This window comes from Pan paniscus, chromosome 4, assembly GCF_029289425.2.
Source record: "Pan paniscus chromosome 4, NHGRI_mPanPan1-v2.0_pri, whole genome shotgun sequence".
Lineage (NCBI taxonomy): Eukaryota > Metazoa > Chordata > Mammalia > Primates > Hominidae > Pan > Pan paniscus.
Window position 1 is genome coordinate 125,191,544 of NC_073253.2, and position 19,138 is coordinate 125,210,681.

At 36.6% G+C, this 19,138-nt stretch overlaps 1 long non-coding RNA gene across 1 annotated transcript in view; it reads right to left on the reverse strand.

The window, feature by feature from the left end:
* Positions 1 to 19,138, reverse strand: part of LOC117980374 (uncharacterized) — a 132,708-nt gene that overhangs the window by 108,171 nt on the left and 5,399 nt on the right. Inside the window, exon 2 of the long non-coding RNA XR_004671647.2 lies at positions 18,326 to 18,374. This is a non-coding gene — a long non-coding RNA (uncharacterized LOC117980374). The remainder of the gene's footprint in view (positions 1 to 18,325; positions 18,375 to 19,138) is intronic.

Here is a 19,138-nt window from a genome sequence, read left to right on the forward strand (position 1 = left end):
AAACATCATGAGGTAAATTTTATCTTCATTTTTCAGTTAACAGAAGCAAAGACAAATGCAAATTGCCAAAGTTCACATTATGTCTAAGTCATCAGACCTTTTAAAGATAAATTATGTATCCAACTGCACTGCTATTACAGGAATAATGTACAAAATTCACATGTCTAGGCTAAAATGTAATGACATCACATCTAAGTATCAAATTTTAAGGATTAAATATATTTAAATGGATGAAATTAGACGTTAGTCTGATTTAGTATTTTAGCATATGGTGATAATATTTTTAAAATAATCTAATATCTTATGCATCCTAACTCTTGTAACTTCCTCAGAGTATCAAATCAGAGTGAAAAATTTCTATAGGATGAATGTCAGATTTATTCATATTCTTTAGCTGAATAAATGTGATTTCTAAGAATCATGTTTAATGAAATACGTTCAGAAGTTACAAGAACTTGAAGCAACAGCAAGCACTTAATTAACATTTTATGTAAAAAGGAAATGTCATTGGGAAAGAGAGCTTATTTTTAAAAAATTTCTAGGTCATTATTGCCTGAGGGAGAGAAGATTGTGGATGCCATAAGTCTTGGTCTACATATTCAATATATATGCCATGCAACATTTATTTTTTTAAGTCTTCTTAAGTTCATCTTCAGTCCTCTATTTTGAGGGGACAGTATGAAATCAAATCTCAGACATTTCTAGGATACATCTTCCCATCAGGGCTGTTTAAAGTCTTAGGGTTTTGCACAGGATCAAGTATCTGAGATGCTTCAAAGGATATGGGTCCTCCGTGGTTTCTGCTAATATATCCATCTCTCCTTTATGCATGGTACCTTCTGGTCTAGTGACTCTCTCTGCTCTTTCTATTGGGTGTCCTGGGTTTTTGTTGAGGTGGGACCACTGTGTCTAGGGTACCAAATCCCTGGAGGCTGCTACTAGAGGGACTCAAGTCACCAAACATTATGGGACGCACAGATCTTGGTCCCCTTTTAGAAACTAGAAATGTCATCACTGCCTGGCTTCAAAGGTCTCACTCCTTTCTCCACTCTCCCCTTACCTGCTGGGATAGCCAAAATGCTCTCATCCATGAGCTAATACTTTTTTCAATAGATAGAAACGGCTGTTGTCCTCAGGAGGACTCTACTTCCAGCTCTGCAAAGAGCAAAAGAGGCTGGGAGCAAGGAAATATAAACAGCCTGGCTACCAGCTTGAAATAGGAGGAAGAAGGAGAAAAACTGAAGATAAATACAAACTATTATCTGAAAAAAACCCAGCAACAACAATATTCCTGTCACACATACATAACCATGATCTGTAGCTTGACTTAACAGTTTCATTAATGATACCTCTGAAATAATATAGCAAGTGACAAGAAAATCTCATCAACTTTAGCCATCTTGAAGTGCTATTAATCAAATACATCTAAGCTCCAATGAGTTGGAGATAATGCCCAAAATAAATGCCAGGAGGATCCCTAAGCAGCAGCTAGATGAAGGAATAAGGAGATGCCATTTGCAGGAAAAGAAGAATAACTATTTAAAAACAGCTAGAGAACGAACTAAAGAGGTCAGACATAAATACCTGTAGCTGGAAACTAAGTCAGGCCAACTTATCTGGCATTCTGAGACTGAGGATTACACAGAACATTGAACTAGAAGAGTTTTTAAGCTCATCTAACTCAGGAGACATCAGCCTATGTTCTGTGGGTCCACAGGTGGGGTCTTAGGGGTTCCAGAAATGTTCGATTGGAATTCATTCAAAAATAGTGTTTTTGGCTATTTTTAATGCTGTAATGAAAAAATAGCAGGTAAACCTAAAAGTTTTATATTGTGAAGAAATACCAAATGTGTGTGTAGCTTAAAACTTAATTTGAGAACCTATCACATAAGATGTTACTCCATGAGGCCCATTCTGGAGGAATGTGTGTTAAAACTTAAGCGAGGTCAGAGGCCTCCTCTGCTCAAAACTCTGCAATGGCTTCCCATCTCACTCCAAGTGAAAGCCTTACATTGGCCAACAGGTGCTACAGGGCATATCCCTTACCTTGCTAACCTCATCTTTTATGACATTCCCCTTACTACACTCCCCTTCAGCCATCCCAGCCTCCTTGCTGCTTCTGGCACATATCACGCTTCCATCTGCCTGGAATGCTCCCTCCACAGGAATCACAGCGTTTTGTTCCTCACCTCCTTCAAGTATTTGCTCATATGTGATCTTCTTAATGAGACCTTTCCTGACCACATCTTTAACAACTGCCTCCCTATCCCTAAGTTCTTAACCCACTTCTCTGTCTTATGTTTTCTTTTCTTTTCTTTTTTTCTTTTTTTTTTTTTTTTGAGACAGGGTCTAGCTCTGTCGCCAGGCTGGAGTGCAATGGCGCCATCTCGGCTCACTGCAACCTCCGCATCCCGGTTCAAGAGATTCTCCTGCCTCAGCCTCCCGAGTAGCTGGGACTACAGGCGTGCCCCACCATGCCCAGCTAACTTTTGTACTTTTAGTAGAGACAGGGTTTTACCATGTTAGCCAGGATGGTCTTGATCCCTTGACTGCGCGATCTGCCTGCCTCGGCCTCCCAAAGTACTGAGATTAGAGGCGTGAGCCACCATGTACTGTACAATGTTAAAATATGTTTCATTTTATTGTCTGCCACTCCCCACCAGTGTGTAGCTCCCCAAGACAAGGGTGAGAGAATTTGATCTGTTTTGTTTAATGAAATCCCAGCACTTAGAACAGGACCACAAAGCAAGTGCTCAGTAAATCTTTGCCAAATAAATGAAAAGGGGACTAGATGATGGGTGGAGTCAAAGAGCAAAGGCCACTAGGCAGATGGACCAAGAAATCACATTTTTCGGCTGGGCGCGGTGGCTCACGCCTGTAATCCTAGCACTTTGGGAGGCTGAGGAGGGCGGATCACGAGGTCTGGAGATAGAGACCATCCTGGCTAACACGGTGAAACCCCGTCTCTACCAAAAATACAAAAAAATTAGCCAGGCGTGATGGCGAGCGCCTGTAGTCCCAGCTACTCGGGAGGCTGAGGCAGGAGAATGGCTTGAACCCGGGAGGCGGAGCTTGCAGTGAGCGGAGATCGAGCCACTGCACTCCAGCCTGGGTGACAGAGCGAGACTCCCTCTCAAGAAAAAAAAAAAAGAAATCACATTTTTCTATGTAAATGTGTGTGAGTGTATATTTCAGTCATATTCAAATATAGGGAATATCTATTAAGCACTTTCTGTTTTCCAGACCTTATGCTGGGGGTGTTCATCTTGTTTAACTAACTTAATCCACACAACAATTTGCAAAGCTATTAAAGAATGTCAGTGGAAGATAAACATTGAACACAAGGAGTATTTCTGAATTCTCTACCCACCCTGTACTCACTGCAAGGGTGTAGTAGGTTATTTTAAGGGCAGAATTCTCAGACATATGAATATATTCTTTCCTCTTAGTGTAGTTCCGTAGTCCTCAAACTTAAGTGGCATAAAATGCATTACATAAAGATATACATATCCAAAACCATGTATAATCTACTTTATAGGCAAATAAGGAGTTTTCAAGGGTAATTTTCACTCAACCCAATTTTCACCTTGCTTTTAATCTAATCTCTCATAAAATATAATGCCAAATTATACTAACTTTAATCCCATTGTAATTTAAAGTTACCTGTTTCTTCTTGAACTTCAGAATAAAGCTGCAACTGTCATATTTATGCACATACTTGAACACTATGTTAAGGAACCATTAAGCAAGAAGGCTGTTGTTTTTCACTGATATCTTTTAAATTCAAGCTTGCTTATATCCACTAACATAAAATTAAAGCAGCAAATTGATCTGTTGGTTGCCTGCTCCTCGGTGATGCAATGACAAGAAAACATAAAGTGTTGGCCGGGCGCGATGGCTCACACCTGTAATCCTAGCACTTTGGGAGGCCAAGGCGGGCGGATCACGAGGTCAGGAGATCGAGACCATCCTGGCTAACACGGTGAAACCCCGTCTCTACCAAAAATACAAAAAATTAGCCGGGCGTGGTGGCGGGTGCCTGTAGTCCCAGCTACTAGGAGGCTGAGGCAGGAGAATGGCGTGAACCCGGGAGGCGGAGCTTGCAGTGAGCCGAGATCGCACCACTGCGCTCCAGCCTGGGCGGCAGAGCCAGACTCCACCTCAAAAAAAAAAAAAAAAAAAAAAAAAAAAACAGAACACATAAAGTGTTAAAATATAGACAGCTTTATCTCTTATTTCCAATTGTCGATGCTTCTTGTCTAATTACTATTTTTTTGATTACGAGAGCTCTTCTTGGATGTTGTAAGTAAAATCAAAATTTTCTACTTATTTTTAAAGAATTTGGATCAGTTTAATTTCAGAGTGTCCTCAGATGGCAAGGTGAGTTGTTAAAAAAATGCTACTATTTATAATCACTTATCTACTTGATACAGGATTTTATATTTGAACTAGTCTGACAAAAATATCCACAGGAATAAATTATAGGCTGTATCTTCTTTAAGACTGCAATTGCTATCTACAATCCTCAATGTCAAAATTGTTCCTTCCTTACGTCTATCATGTTCATCAAACCTCATTGTTCCTCACTGAATTTTTTAGTAAGCAATTATTAACAACTTTAAATTGATTTAAGTAAATGTACAATTTATTTGTTTTAAGCAGAGGAGTTTGTATCATAATTCTTTTCTCTTTTTTAAAGTTCCGCTACTGAAAACAGATTAAAAATCACTGCTGTAGCCAGGGATTGGTGAACTTTTATTTAAAAAGCCAAATATTAAATATTTTAGGTTTTGCAGGCCAAATGGCAAAATTGAGGATATTGTGTGGGTACTTACATAATATTTAAAATGTAACAATTTAAAAATGTAAAACCATTTTAAGATGTAAAAATCATTCTTAACTTGTAGGCCATACAAAATCAGGTGATGGTCTGGATTTAGCCTATGGGCTATAGTTTGTTCACCTCTATTCTAGCCCAATACCCCTATTTTTACTGGTGAATAAATGATTAGCAGAGTTGAATTTTCTATGAAAGTTTCACAGATATTGTAGCAACCCTAAAAGCATGGACTGCAATGTAGGTCTCTTGATGTCCGACATCACTGTATCATTAATGAATAACCTAAGAAGAAAAGGGGCATCAATACAGACAGGAAAAGACAGCGAACCCCAGCTGAAGCCAAAACCACATAGAAAATGACTATGTAAACACTCACTGTATAAAAGAACCGTGTTTAGCAGGTTTTTTCCTTTCCCAAATTCAATCCCACTGAACTCTTTTTGAGCACAATTTCCTACGATTCATAAATAATTCATATATAATATACCAGAAGTTCCAGATGGCTAGGAACTGTGTGTGTACCTCTCTCTCTCTCTCTCTCCATATATATATATATATATATATATATATATGTCCAGCTTTCTACCTTACCTTCATAGCCTACATGTTTCCAAATTTTAAAAGGTCAATAAATACCACCTAACGAATAAAAAAGTAAAAATGGGAAAATATAGCTTCTTTTTCTTCTCACAGCCATAACTTACGTCTTGATGTGTAGGCTGAAATATTAGTGATATGATTAGGGATTACATAGCAGAAAATAAGATTGCTTCTAGTGTAAATAAGCTTCCATTTTGGGATTATTTCAATTAGTTTTACTTAGCAAGTTCTTCTAAGGAACTGAGCATAGACATTGGTATTAATCATTTTTTCAAATCTCTAGATCACCAAAAACTAAGAGTAAAAGGAAAGACCTATTTATCTTATTTTTATCCATATTGTACCACTAGATAATAGTAAGTTTTCTCTTTATAGAAAGAAGTATTTCAGAAATAAGGAAGAACAATGGTAGAATTAGAATATTGCCATTTGCAACTTCAAATGAATTGATGAATATAGGAATTAATTATAAACAGCTGCTTACATCAGAATAGACAAATATTACATGTCTCCTTCTGAAAGAACATAAAGCTGTCTATGAAGTCCTTTGGTTCAAGAAGAAAAAAGTAAACTTGCATTGGCAATTCTCTACACCCTATACCATCTTACCAACTCACAGGGCATACAGAACATAGAGACGTGTGATAAATGACACCACAGGGGTGGAATCTGCAAAATCTCAGGTTGTAGGAAACCCCATAGGGCAAATGACCCAGTTTTTCTTTTTAACTAAATATAATATAAAAAAAGACAAAGACATAGAGGCATAACCTACTAGAGAAGCTTGAGAAGCATATAAAACGATACTGATTATAGGGAATTGATGAGACTATTGTGAAAATATGGAACTGATGAGACTGTTGGGAATTTGAATAATATTTAATAATATTAGGAAATGTTTCTTGGGTATTGTGTAAGGTCATGATATTTGGTTATTTTAAAGTCCCTATCTTTTAGAGATACATACTGAAATATTAATATATAAATGATATTGCATTTGTGATTTGCTTTAAAATAATCCATTAGGGATCAAGCCGGTGGTGATATAGATAAAATTGGTCATGAGTTGAAGTTGGATGAACTGTACAGGGAGTTCTAGTCTATATACTTTGCATATGTTTGAAATATTCCCTGGTAATTTTTTTTAATAGTCAAAGGGAATCCCCCAAAATAATACATGGTATGATGGCAGTAGTGGTCCCCTACCATGAATTCTGGTAGTTCAGTAGGAAGTGGCAACAGGGAAAACATCAGCAGCCCCAATAGTCCCATAAAGTGGATTGTATACATAAGATACATTCCTCAATTTACAGAACTCTGAATTTGCAAGGCACATTTTTTGAAAATTCACTTGGTGTATTAAGGATTACTTACATGGTTTATATCTGTAGTAGTATAGAAATTTGCTTTAGGAGTGAATATCACTTTCAATTAGTGGGTTAGAGCAGAGGCTACCAGGGTCCTACCCACATCTCCTCTCCTTACCACTTCAGTGTTTGCTAATGCTCTATCTTGCAATTACCAGCCCTTTTAACTCTTCACTGAGGGGCTTCCTCTGGCAGGTGGAGCGCAGTCTGACTGTGCAAGGGGCTGGCTACAAGTGCCACAAGACAAGATAGTGTCCCCTAGGATGATGAATGAAGGTGTTTGTGTATAAATATCCCGACTTCTTTTCCAGTCGATAAGTCTAAGGGCCATGGCCTACACTGACTACCAGAATTTCCCAAGCAGAGTTATGCTCTATTATCTACAATGGTAACTGGCTTCAGAATTTATCCTTTTTTGGCTACTTTTCTTCCCTTAGTTTTCCTTTTACACTTTTCAACTTTTATACCAGTATTCCCTGGGATCACTTTACAAATAAACAACTTATTCTCACATCCTTATCTCAAAGTCTGCTTTATGAGTAATTCAAACCAAGAGTTAGGGAAATATACATATATTCAATTTGAAAACAAAATTAAATGAAGGTAATTTTGTTCTGTACTGGAGAACCTAGGATTTTAGCCATCAATCCATGTTTTTGAGATTGGTAAATGTAAGTAGAAGGGTATAATAGTTTTGCTTTTCATATTAGTTTTTATATTAACTTAAAGTGTGCTGTTAGGACTTTGAATTATCAAGTTATCAAGAAGATTTAAACAGTAGTTCACAAGCTCTAGTATGCTTAAGAATTGCTTAGCATTTCTAATTCACATTTATTTTGTTATAAATGTGGATTCCTGGCCCCTACCTTCAGAGATTCTAATTCAGTAGGATTTCAGATTTACTATTAATAGTTATGCCACAAAAAAGCATTAGAAATACTTATGTAATATTCCACTTTGAAAAACACTGACCTAGGTGCCAACATTTTAATTATTTGTATACCATCATGGCCAACTGGGTTCTGCATGCATACAAGAAGGTTTCAGATGACTTGGATGACTGTACTGTGTCCTGGAATCCTAATGCTGTGCTGCTAATACTAAAACCTAGATTTAATTTTAATCTGATTCAGATGGCACTGTTTTATTCCTGCCTGCTTTTCTGTAAAGGTCGACATGGGGAGAGCAGTCTGGAACAAAAATAATGTGTGTTGTAGAATGGAGGGTGAGCAAAGCTTCAGTGGGGGTCTAAAGAATGTAGTGCTTCACCCTAACTTATAATATTTGCTCTTATTCTTGGCTTGAAGCTATTCTTCTTGTCCTCTTTCTGCCTAATAAAAACTCAGAGATAAGGCCACAGGGGCCCAGTGAGAGAAAGCATCATCACCATTCTCCACCCCATACTATGGATCCTGCACAATAGTGTTGTTGCATTTTCTAGATGATGATCACTTGTAAATTCTTCTAGAATTTAACTTATGCGTGCAATTTTACTTTTTTCATACTCACAAAATTTAATTTGGAGTTAGCATTCCCTCTATTCCTAGAGCTCTAATTGGCATCAAAAGGAAAATAATTGCTCCTTCAACTTTATTGGTATGGCAAGGTTATCTTCCTTCCTCACTAAATTTTATGATTGTCCAACTATAGAATTAACTAATCAAGACATTATTTCTTTGATGGAATAATACAAAATGATTGGAACTTCAGAGTAACGCACTATCCTGGAGCTTATTTTTGTAGAAATGAGAAGTATATTCCCCAAATTGTTAAAGGTATTAATTTGTTACTGTATATAAATTAGACAAGTCTTGAAAAATTTAAATTATATTGGTCTCAGACGATTCATTCAAACTACTGGATTCCTAAAAAACAATAGGTGTGACTCTAGAAACATGGAGACAATCATGTACTTAAAAACATTTCACTTGCTTAGGATTGTCTTGCCTATACGGGCTCTTTTTTTGTTCCATATGAAACTTAAAGTAGTTTTTTCTAACTCTGTGAAGATAGTCGATGGTAGCTTGATGGGGATAGCATCAAATCTATAAATTACTTTGGGCAGTATGGCCATTTTTATGGTATCGATTTTTGGTATCCATGCTTATGGAATGTTTTTCCAGTTGTTTGTGTCCTCTCTCATTTCCTTGAGCAGTGGTTTGTAGTTCTCCTTGAAGAGGTCCTTCACATCCCTTGTAAGTTGTATTCCTAGGTATTTTATTTTCTTTGTAGCAATTGTGAATGGGAGTTCACTCATTATTTGGCTCCCTATTATTGGAGTATAGGAATGCTTGTGATTTTCACACATTGATTTTGTATCCTGAGACTTTGCTGAAGTTGCTTATCAGCTTAAGGACATTTTGGGCTGAGATGATAGGGTTTTCTAAATATACAATCAAGTCATCTGGAAAGAGAGACAATTTGACTTTCTCTCTTCCTATTTGAATACACTTTATTTCTTTCTCTTGCCTGATTGCCCTGGCCAGAGCTTCCAATGCTATGTTGAACAGGAGTGGTGAGAGAGGGCACCCTTTTCGTGTGCCAGTTTTCAAAGGGAATGCTTCCACCTTTTGCCCATTCAGTATGATATTGGCTGTGGGTTTGTCATAAATAGCTCTTATTATTTTGAGATACATTCCATCAATACCTAGTTTATTGAGGATTTTTAGCATGAAGGGATGTTGAATTTTATCGAAGGTGTTTTCAGCATCTATTGAGATAATCATGTGGTTTTTGTCATTGGTTCTGTTTATGTGAGGGATTACGTTTATTGATTTGCATATGTTGATCCAGCTTTGCATCCCAGGGATGAAGCTGATTTGATCATGGTGGATAAGATTTTTGATGTGCTGTTGGATTCGGTTTGCCACTATTCTATTGAGGATTTTCACATTGGTGTTCATCAGAGATATTGGCCTGAAATTTTCTTTTTTTTCTGTTGTGTGTCTGCCAGGTTTTGGTATCAGGATGATGCTGGCCTCACAAAATGAGTTATGGAGGAATCCCTCTTTTTCTATTGTTTGGAATAGTTTCAGAAGGAATGGTACCAGATCCTCTTTGTACCTCTGGTAGAATTCAGCTGTGAATCCTCTGGTCCTGTGCTTTTTTTGGTTGGTAGGCTATTAATTACTGCCTCAATTTCAGAACTCGTTATTGGTCGATTCAGGGATTTGACTTCTTCCTGGTTTAGTCTTGGGAGGGTGTATGTGTCCAGGAATTTATCCATTTCTTCTAGATTTCCTAGTTTATTTGTATGGAGGTGTTTACAGCATTTTCTTGTGGTAGTTTGTATTTCTGTCGGATCAGTGGTAATATCCCCTTTATCATTTTTTATTGTGTCTATTTGATTCTTCTCTCTTTTCTTCTTTATTAGTCTGGCTAGCGGTCTATTTTATTATTAAAAAAAACAGCTCCTGGATTCATTTATTATTTTGAAGGGTTTTTCGTGTCTCTATCTCTTTCAGTTCTGCTCCAATTTTAGTTATTTCTTGTCTTCTGCTAGCTTTTGGATTTGTTTGCTCTTGCTTTTCTAGTTCTTTTAATTGTGATGTTAGGGTGGCTATTTTACATCTTTCCTGCTTTCCCTTGTGGGTATTTAGTGCTATAAATTTTCCTCTACACACTGCTTTAAATGTGTCCCAGAGATTCTGGCACATTGTGTCTTTGTTCTCATTGGTTTCAAAGAACGTCTTTATTTCTACCTTCATTTTGTTATTTACCCAGTAGTCATTCAGGAGCAGGTTGTTCAGTTTCCATGCAGTTGTGCAGTTTTGAGTGAGTTCCTCAATCCTGAGTTCTAATTTGCTTGCACTGTGGTCTGAGACACAGGTTGTTATAATTTCCATTCTTTTGCATTTGCTGAGGGTGTTTTACTTCCAATTATATGGTCAATTTTAGAATAAGTCCAATGAGGTGCTGAGAAGAATGTATCTTCTTTTGATTTGGGGTGGAGAGTTCTATAGATGTCTATTAGGTCCGCTTGGTCCAGAGCTGAGTTCAAGTCCTGAATATCCTTGTTAATTTTCTGTCTCTTTGATCTGTCTAATATTGACAGTGGGGTGTTAAAGTCTCCCACTATTATTGTGACTTCAAAGTATACTACAAGGCTACAGTAACTAAAACAGTATGATACTGGTACCAAACAGATATGTAGACCAATGGAACAGAACAGAGGCCTCAGAAACAACACCACACATCTACAATCATCTGATCTTTGACAAACCTGACAAAAACAAGCAATGGGGAAAGGATTCCCTATTTAATAAATGGTGCTGGGAAAACTGGCTAGCCATATGCAGAAAACTGAAACTGGGCCCCTTCCTGACACCTTATACAAAAATCCACTCAAGATGGATGAAAGACTTAAATGTAAGACCTAAAACCATACACACCCTAGAAGAAAACCTAGGTGATACCATTCAGGACATATGCATGGGTAAAGACTTCATGACTAAAACCCAAAAACAATGGCAAAAAAAGCCAAAAGTGACAAATGAAATCTAATTAAACTAAAGAGCTTCTGCACAGCAAAAAAAAAAAAAAAAAAAAAAAGAAGAAAAAGAAAAAAAAATCATCAGAGTGAACAGGCAACCTACAGGAGAAAATTTTTGCAATCTATCCATCTGACAAAGAGCTAATATCCAGAATCTACAAATAACTTAAACAAATTTACAAGAAAAAAAAACCCCATCAAAAAATGGGCACAGGATATGAAGAGACACTTCTCAAAAGAAGACATTTGTATGGCCAACAAACATATGAAAAAAAGCTCATCATCAATGGTCATTACAGAAATGCAAATCAAAACCACAATGAGATACCATCTCACACCAGTTAGAATGGTGATCATTAAAAAGTCAGGAAACAACAGATGCTGGAGAGGATGTGGAGAAATAGGAATGCTTTTACACTGTTGGTGGGAGTGTAAATTAGTTGAATCATTGTGGAAGACAGTGTGGCGATTCCTCAAGGATCTAGAACCAGAAATATCATTTGACCCAGCAATGCCATAACTGGGCATATACCCAAAGGATTATAAATCATTCTACTATAAAGACACATCCACACATATGCTGATTGCAGCACTGTTCACAACAGCAAAGACTTGCAGACAACCCAAATGCCTATCAATGATAGATTGGATAAAGAAAATGTGGCACATATACACCATGAAATACTATTCAGCCATAAAAAGGATGAGTTCATGTCCTTTGCAGGGACACGGATGAAGCTGGAAACTGCCATTATCAGCAAACTAACCAGGAGAACAGAAAACCAAACACCACATGTTCTCACTCACAAGTGGGAGTTGAACAATGAGAACACATGGACACAGGGAGGAGAACATCACACACTGGGGACTGTTGTGGGGGTTGTGGGGCTTGGGGAGGGATAGCATTAGGAGAAATACCTAATGTAGATGACAGGTTGATGGGTGCAGCAAACCACCATGGCACGTGTATACATATGTAACTAACCTTCACATTCTGCACATGTATCCCAGAACTTAAAGTGTAATTTTAAAAAAATTCAAAGTTCAAAAATGCAAATTCATGGCCAGTTACTCTATATGTCACCCCACTATTGATGTTCCATCATGGACAGAAAATTATTTTACTATTATTATTTTTATAATTTTTCTTTTGAGATGGAGTCTCACTCTGTCACCCAGGCTGGAGTGCAGTGGCGGTACCTCGGCTCACTGCAACCTCCGCCTCCCGGGTTCAAGCGATTCTCCTGCCTCAGCCTCCTGAGTAGTTGGGACTACAGGCATGTGCCACCACACCCAGCTATTTTTGTATTTTCAGTAGAGATGGGGTTTTGCCATGTTGGCCAGGCTGGTCTCGAGCTCCTGACCTCAGGTGATCCACCTGCCTCAGCTTTCCAAAGTGCTGGGATTACAGGCATCAGCCACCGTGCATGGCCAGGACAGGAAATTCTAACTCTTGTTAATTTTTCCTAGGTAATTTTTTTTGGTACTTTTAGCAGAAAAAAAACTAAAGTAAGGAATTTCTTTAGACTAGCAATCTCAAACATTTTGTTCTTAAGGGATCTCAAGCATATATTGCATGATAAATTTAAAATGAGATAAAATTAAACATTTATTATTTCATTTAAAATAACAAACCTAACACATGTTAACATGATTAAATAAGATTATGAAAATAATTATATTTTCTTTTTTAAATTTTATTTTATTAATATTATACTTTAAGTTTTAGGGTACATGTGCACAATGTGCAGGTTAGTTACACATGTATACAAGTGCCATGCTGGTGTGCCGCACCTATTAACTCGTCATTGAGCATTAGGTATATCTCCTAAACCTATCCCTCCCCCCTCCCCCCACCCCACAACAATCCCCAGAGTGTGATGTTCCTCTTCCTGTGTCCATGTGTTCTCATTGTTCAATTCCCACCTATGAGTGAGAACATGCGGTGTTTGGTTTTTTGTCCTTGCGATAGTTTATTGAGAATGATGATTTCCAATTTCATCCATGTCCCTACAAAGGACATGAGCTCATCATTTTTTATGGCTGCATAGTATTCCATGGTGTATATGTCCACATTTTCTTAATCCAGTCTATCATTGTTGGACATTTGGGTTGGTTCCAAGTCTTTGCTACTGTGAATAGTGCCGCAATAAACATATGTGTGCATGTGTCTTTATAGCAGCAGGATTTATAGTCATTTGGGTATATACCCAGTAATGGGATGGCTGGGTCAAATGGTATTTCTAGTTCTAGATCCCTGAGGAATCGCCACACCGACTTCCACAATGGTTGAACTAGTTTACAGTCCCACCAAAAGTGTAAAAATGTTCCTATTTCTCCACATCCTCTCCAGCATCTGTTGTTTCCTGACTTTTTAATGATGGTTATTCTAACTGGTGTGAGATAGTATCTCATAGTGGTTTTGATTTGCATTTCTCTGATGGCCAGTGATGCTGAGCATTTTTTCATGTGTTTTTTGGCTGCATAAATGTCTTCTTTTGAGAAGTGTCTGTTCATGTCCTTCGCCCACTTTTTGATGGGGTTGTTTTTTTCTTGTAAATTTGTTTGAGTTCATTGTAGATTCTGGATATTAGCCCTTTGTCAGATGAGTAGGTTGTGAAAATTTTCTCCCATTTTGTAGGTTGCCTGTTCACTCTGATGGTAGTTTCTTTTGCTGTGCAGAAAATATTTAGTTTAATTAGATCCCATTTGTCAATTTTGGCTTTTGTTGCCATTGCTTTTGGTGTTTTAGACATGAAGTCCTTGCCCATGCCTATGTCCTGAATGGTAATGCCTAGGATTTCATCTAGGGTTTTTATGGTTTTAGGTCTAATGTTTAAGTCTTTAATCCATCTTCAATTAATTTTTGTATAAGGTGTAAGGAAGGGATCCAGTTTCAGCTTTCTACATATGGCTAGCCAGTTTTCCCAGCACCATTTATTAAATAGAGAAACCTTTCCCCATTGCTTTTCTCAGGTTTGTCAAAGATCAGATAGTTGTAGATATGCGATGCTATTTCTGAGGGCTCTGTTCTGTTCCATTGATCTATATCTCTGTTTTGGTACCAGTACCATGCTGTTTTGGTTACTGTGGCCTTGTAGTATAGTTTGAAGTCAGGTAGCATGATGCCTCCAGCTTTGTTCTTTTGGCTTAGGATTGACTTGGCGATGTGGGCTCTTTTTTGGTTCCATATGAACTTTAAAGTAGTTTTTTCCAATTCTGTGAAGAAAGTCATTGGTAGCTTGATGGGGATGGCATTGAATCTATAAATTACCTTGGGCAGTATGGCCATTTTCAAGATATTGATTCTTCCTACCCATGAGCATGGAACGTTCTTCCATTTGTTTGTATCCTCTTTTATTTCCTTGAGCAGTGGTTTGTAGTTCTCCTTGAAGAGGTCCTTCACATCCCTTGTAAGTTGGATTCCTAGGTATTTTATTCTCTTTGAAGCAATTGTGAATGGGAGTTTACTCATGATTTGGCTCTCTGTTTGTCTGTTATTGGTGTATTAGAATGCTTGTGATTTTTGTACATTGATTTTGTATCCCGAGACTTTGCTGAAGTTGCTTATCAGCTTAAGGAGATTTTGGGCTGAGACAATGGGGTTTTCTAGATATACAATCATGTCATCTGCAAACAGGGACAATTTCACTTCCTCTTTTCCTAATTGAATACCCTTTATTTCCTTCTCCTGCCTAATTGCCCTGGCCAGAACTTCCAACACTATGTTGAATAGGAGTGGTGAGAGAGGGCATCCCTGTCTTGTGCCAGTTTTCAAAGGGAATGCTTGCAGTTTTTGCCCATTCAGTATGATATTGGCTGTGGGTTTGTCATAGATAGCTCTTATTATTTTGAGATACGTCCCATGAATACCTAATTTATTGAGAGTTTTTAGCATGAAGGGTTGTTGAATTTTGTCAAAGGCCTTTTCTGCATCTATTGAGATAATCATGTGGTTTTTGTCTTTGGTTCTGTTTATATGCTGGATTACATTTATTGATTTGCATATATTGAACCAGCCTTGCATCCCAGGGATGAAGTCCACTTGATCATGGTGGATAAGCTTTTTGATGTGCTGCTGGATTCGGTTTGCCAGTATTTTATTGAGGATTTTTGCATCAATGTTCAACAAGGATATTGGTCTAAAATTCTCTTTTTTTGTTGTGTCTCTGCCAGGCTTTGGTATCAGGATGATGCTGGCCTCACAAAATGAGTTAGGGAGGATTCCCTCTTTTTCTATTGATTGGAATAGTTTCAGAAGGAATGGTACCAGTTCCTCCTTGTACCTCTGGTAGAATTCGGCTGTGAATCCATGTGGTCCTGGACTCTTTTTGGTTGGTAAGCTATTGATTATTGCCACAATTTCAGATCCTGTTATTGGTCTATTCAGAGAGTCAACTTCTTCCTGGTTTAGTCTTGGGAGGGTGTATGTGTCCAGGAATTTATCTATTTCTTCTAGATTTTCTAGTTTATTTGCGTAGAGGTGTTTGTAGTCTTCTCTGATGGTAGTTTGTATTTCTGTGGGATCGGTGGTGATATCCCCTTTATCATTTTTTATTGCGTCTATTTGATTCTTCTCTCTTTACTTCTTTATTAGTCTTGCTAGCAGTCTATCAATTTTGTTGATCCTTTCAAAAAACCAGCTCCTGGATTCATTAATTTTTTGAAGGGTTTTTTGTGTCTCTATTTCCTTCAGTTCTGCTCTGATTTTAGTTATTTCTTGCCTTCTGCTAGCTTTTGAATGTGTTTGCTCTTACTTTTCTAGTTCTTTTAATTGTGATGTTAGGGTGTCAATTTTGGATCTTTCCTGCTTTGTCTTGTGGGCATTTAGTGCTATAAATTTCCCTCTACACACTGCTTTGAATGTGTCCCAGAGATTCTGGTATGTTGTGTCTTTGTTCTTGTTGATTTCAAAGAACATCATAAAGAAAATAATTATATTTTCAAACACCCCCAAGAATTTTGAAGACTGGCAGAAAAATAATCTGCTTTCCCGGTGCCAATATTCTGTTGAAAGTCATAAATCCCTACTTTAAATAACTATTGAAATATTTGTGTCATTATTAGTTCACTACAGACTTAAATAAAAATCCACTGCTGTATGCAGCACCTTAAGATGAATTATAAATTATTCCTGTCTCATTCACTCAAGATAGAAAATCTTAGATAGAATACCCAACTTGCTAAGCCTAAGCCATATCCCCTTGACACGGGGTTGAGAGATATGGTATCTAACTTCTCCTACATCCTAGTAAGGTATCCTAAAATTTAAATAAGAGTAATCATTACGGAAAAGGAAAGACCCCTAATCTCTCCTCTTATGTTTAACTTGTCTATGATATGTGGTTATAAAGAAATGTATATATGTGTGTTTCTATATGTACATACACACACACATATATATAGTGTTTCTGTATGTAAACACATACATACATATATATTTATGTGTATAAATATGCAATGTATTCATATGTTGATATCTCGGAATGCAGCACAATGAATCCTGTAAACATCCTGAAATCCAATTTTCTCTGTCATTTAAAATGTTTTTAGGCTTAATAGTCAGAAATGGTATTTTTTTAATTTAAAAAATGTTTTAGCTTCCCCCATCCGTTTAGTTTTAGTTGACATGTAATAATTGTATATATTAATGGGATACAGAGTGATATTTTAATACATGTACATAATATATAATGATCAAATCAGGGTAATTAGCATATGATACATATCACCTGAAACATTTTACCTTTCTTTGTGCTGTGAACATTCAAAAATCTTCTCTTCTAGCTTTTTGGAAATATACAAAAATGATAATGAATCATATTCACCCTGTGATGCTTCAGAACACCCAAACTCATTCCTCGTATCTAGCTGTAATTTTGAATCCTTTATGCAAGTTCTCCTCCTCCTCCCCCTTATGCTTCCCAGCCTCGAATACCCACAACTCTACTCTCTACTGGAACTGGATACATTAAGGAAAATAAAATAAAGTATATTAGTAAGATTAATTTCACATGTCCTTGCTTTGTAAAATGTGGCTACTAAAAAATTTTAAATTACATATGTGGATAATATTATATCTCTACTGAATAGCACAGATCTATGGGACAGGAAAGGAAACCAATAATTAACAGGGATTGACAATTAAAGCAACAGAAAGAAGGTGGCACATGCATGTTATTTTAAGTTTTCCGAGTAGGAAATATTGAATTGGAGATTTAGGAAAGTAGTGAACGGAGGCAATTAAAAATAAAAATCTTTTTTATTTTAGCATAAATTCAGGTTAGTGATTAGGAACTTGAGATTTTGCAGCCCATTACCTAATCATAGACTATTACTACTTACGAAAAAATTCTCATGTGTAAATAGTCCCTTTTTCTTTGTAAAAGCTTGACCGAGTATTTTGCTTATGTCTCAGACTGTCATGGGGCCAAGAGGGGCTGGAAGAAGTGGATGTTTTTATTTCAATTGATTGCTTTTTGACTCTTTCCTAAGTGACAGGAGGAGTTTCATTCTTTCCTCCTCAATTGATCTTCTCACTGATTGTTTTAAACAAGTGGACCATCTCTTGGTTAGGTAAATCTATAGAAAATAAATGAAGAGTATGTTCTGACCTTAAACAAATGAAGTATTTTTAAAAAAACTTTTTATTATAGAGATCCAAATTTATCTGAAGATAATTACCTACCCTAATAGTAATCAATACCTGGCCAATCAGACCCTATTCACATCTACATCCATTTAGCACCTCCCTCCATCCCATATATTTAAATCCCAGATATCATACCAGTTTATCTATAAACATTTCAGTATGTATTTCAGAAAATAAGGACTCTTTGTATAAAAAAACAAGGCTACAATAGCATTATCATACCTAAAAAGTAATTCTTGATTAATAAACCTTTGGTAGCATCAAATTTGCTCAGTGTAAAAAAATTTACTGGAACATTTTCATGGTGATTAAATGTAGATTAATACCAGGCTCTGAAACTTACATAGTTTTATGATATGCCATAAATAATTTACCTTTTCATGTTTCAATATATGAATTTTGATCATCTTCTCATGCTGATTTCTGAGAAAATAAAAATAGAATCAAATTGTTACCTTATTATGTCCCTCTGATTATAATACTCCTTGGCAATATCAAAAATATTTTGTAACACAATTTATCCCTTAGGAACAAACTGAATTACCATTATGATTATTAACCACTAGATGCCACAGTTGCTTCACACAAATGAAATTAACTCAGCCTTGATCTGTCAAGAAAAAATGATAACATTCAAAATAGCTTAGTAAAATCCTGATTCAAAGTGTCAGTACAAGCCTAATCTTGATTATACCTTGTAACAGAAGCATAAACTGAACATTCATGTATATATTGACCTTTTACTTTCATAAATGATCAAAAATGATTCCACCCTTTAAAGTCACTTGCGCCTTTTCTGTGATTTTAAAGTTATTAGTAACCTTTTCCAATTAGTTTTAATATCTAATGTAGTCCCATTAGAGCAGTTTGCTCAAAGACTGTCTGCTAAGTATAGCAGACTTTGTCTTGGGGTGGTTGACATTAAAGTCTTTCCAAAGCCACAGGAACACAATCTCTACAGAAGAAATCTGTCTTCACTGTGAATCCAGATGATACCTTATGTTCCAGTAGCTACAGCTCAGAGAAGGTGGCAAATAATTCATATGTTACTGTAGTCTAATATGGACATATTTGAAATTGTTAAAGGGTTTAGGAAAGACAGAAAATCAGTTTTGTAATTTTCTTTGTAAACTATTATAATTTTAGAAGGATTTTATTATTGCTTTTTTCTCAAAATCCACTATAGA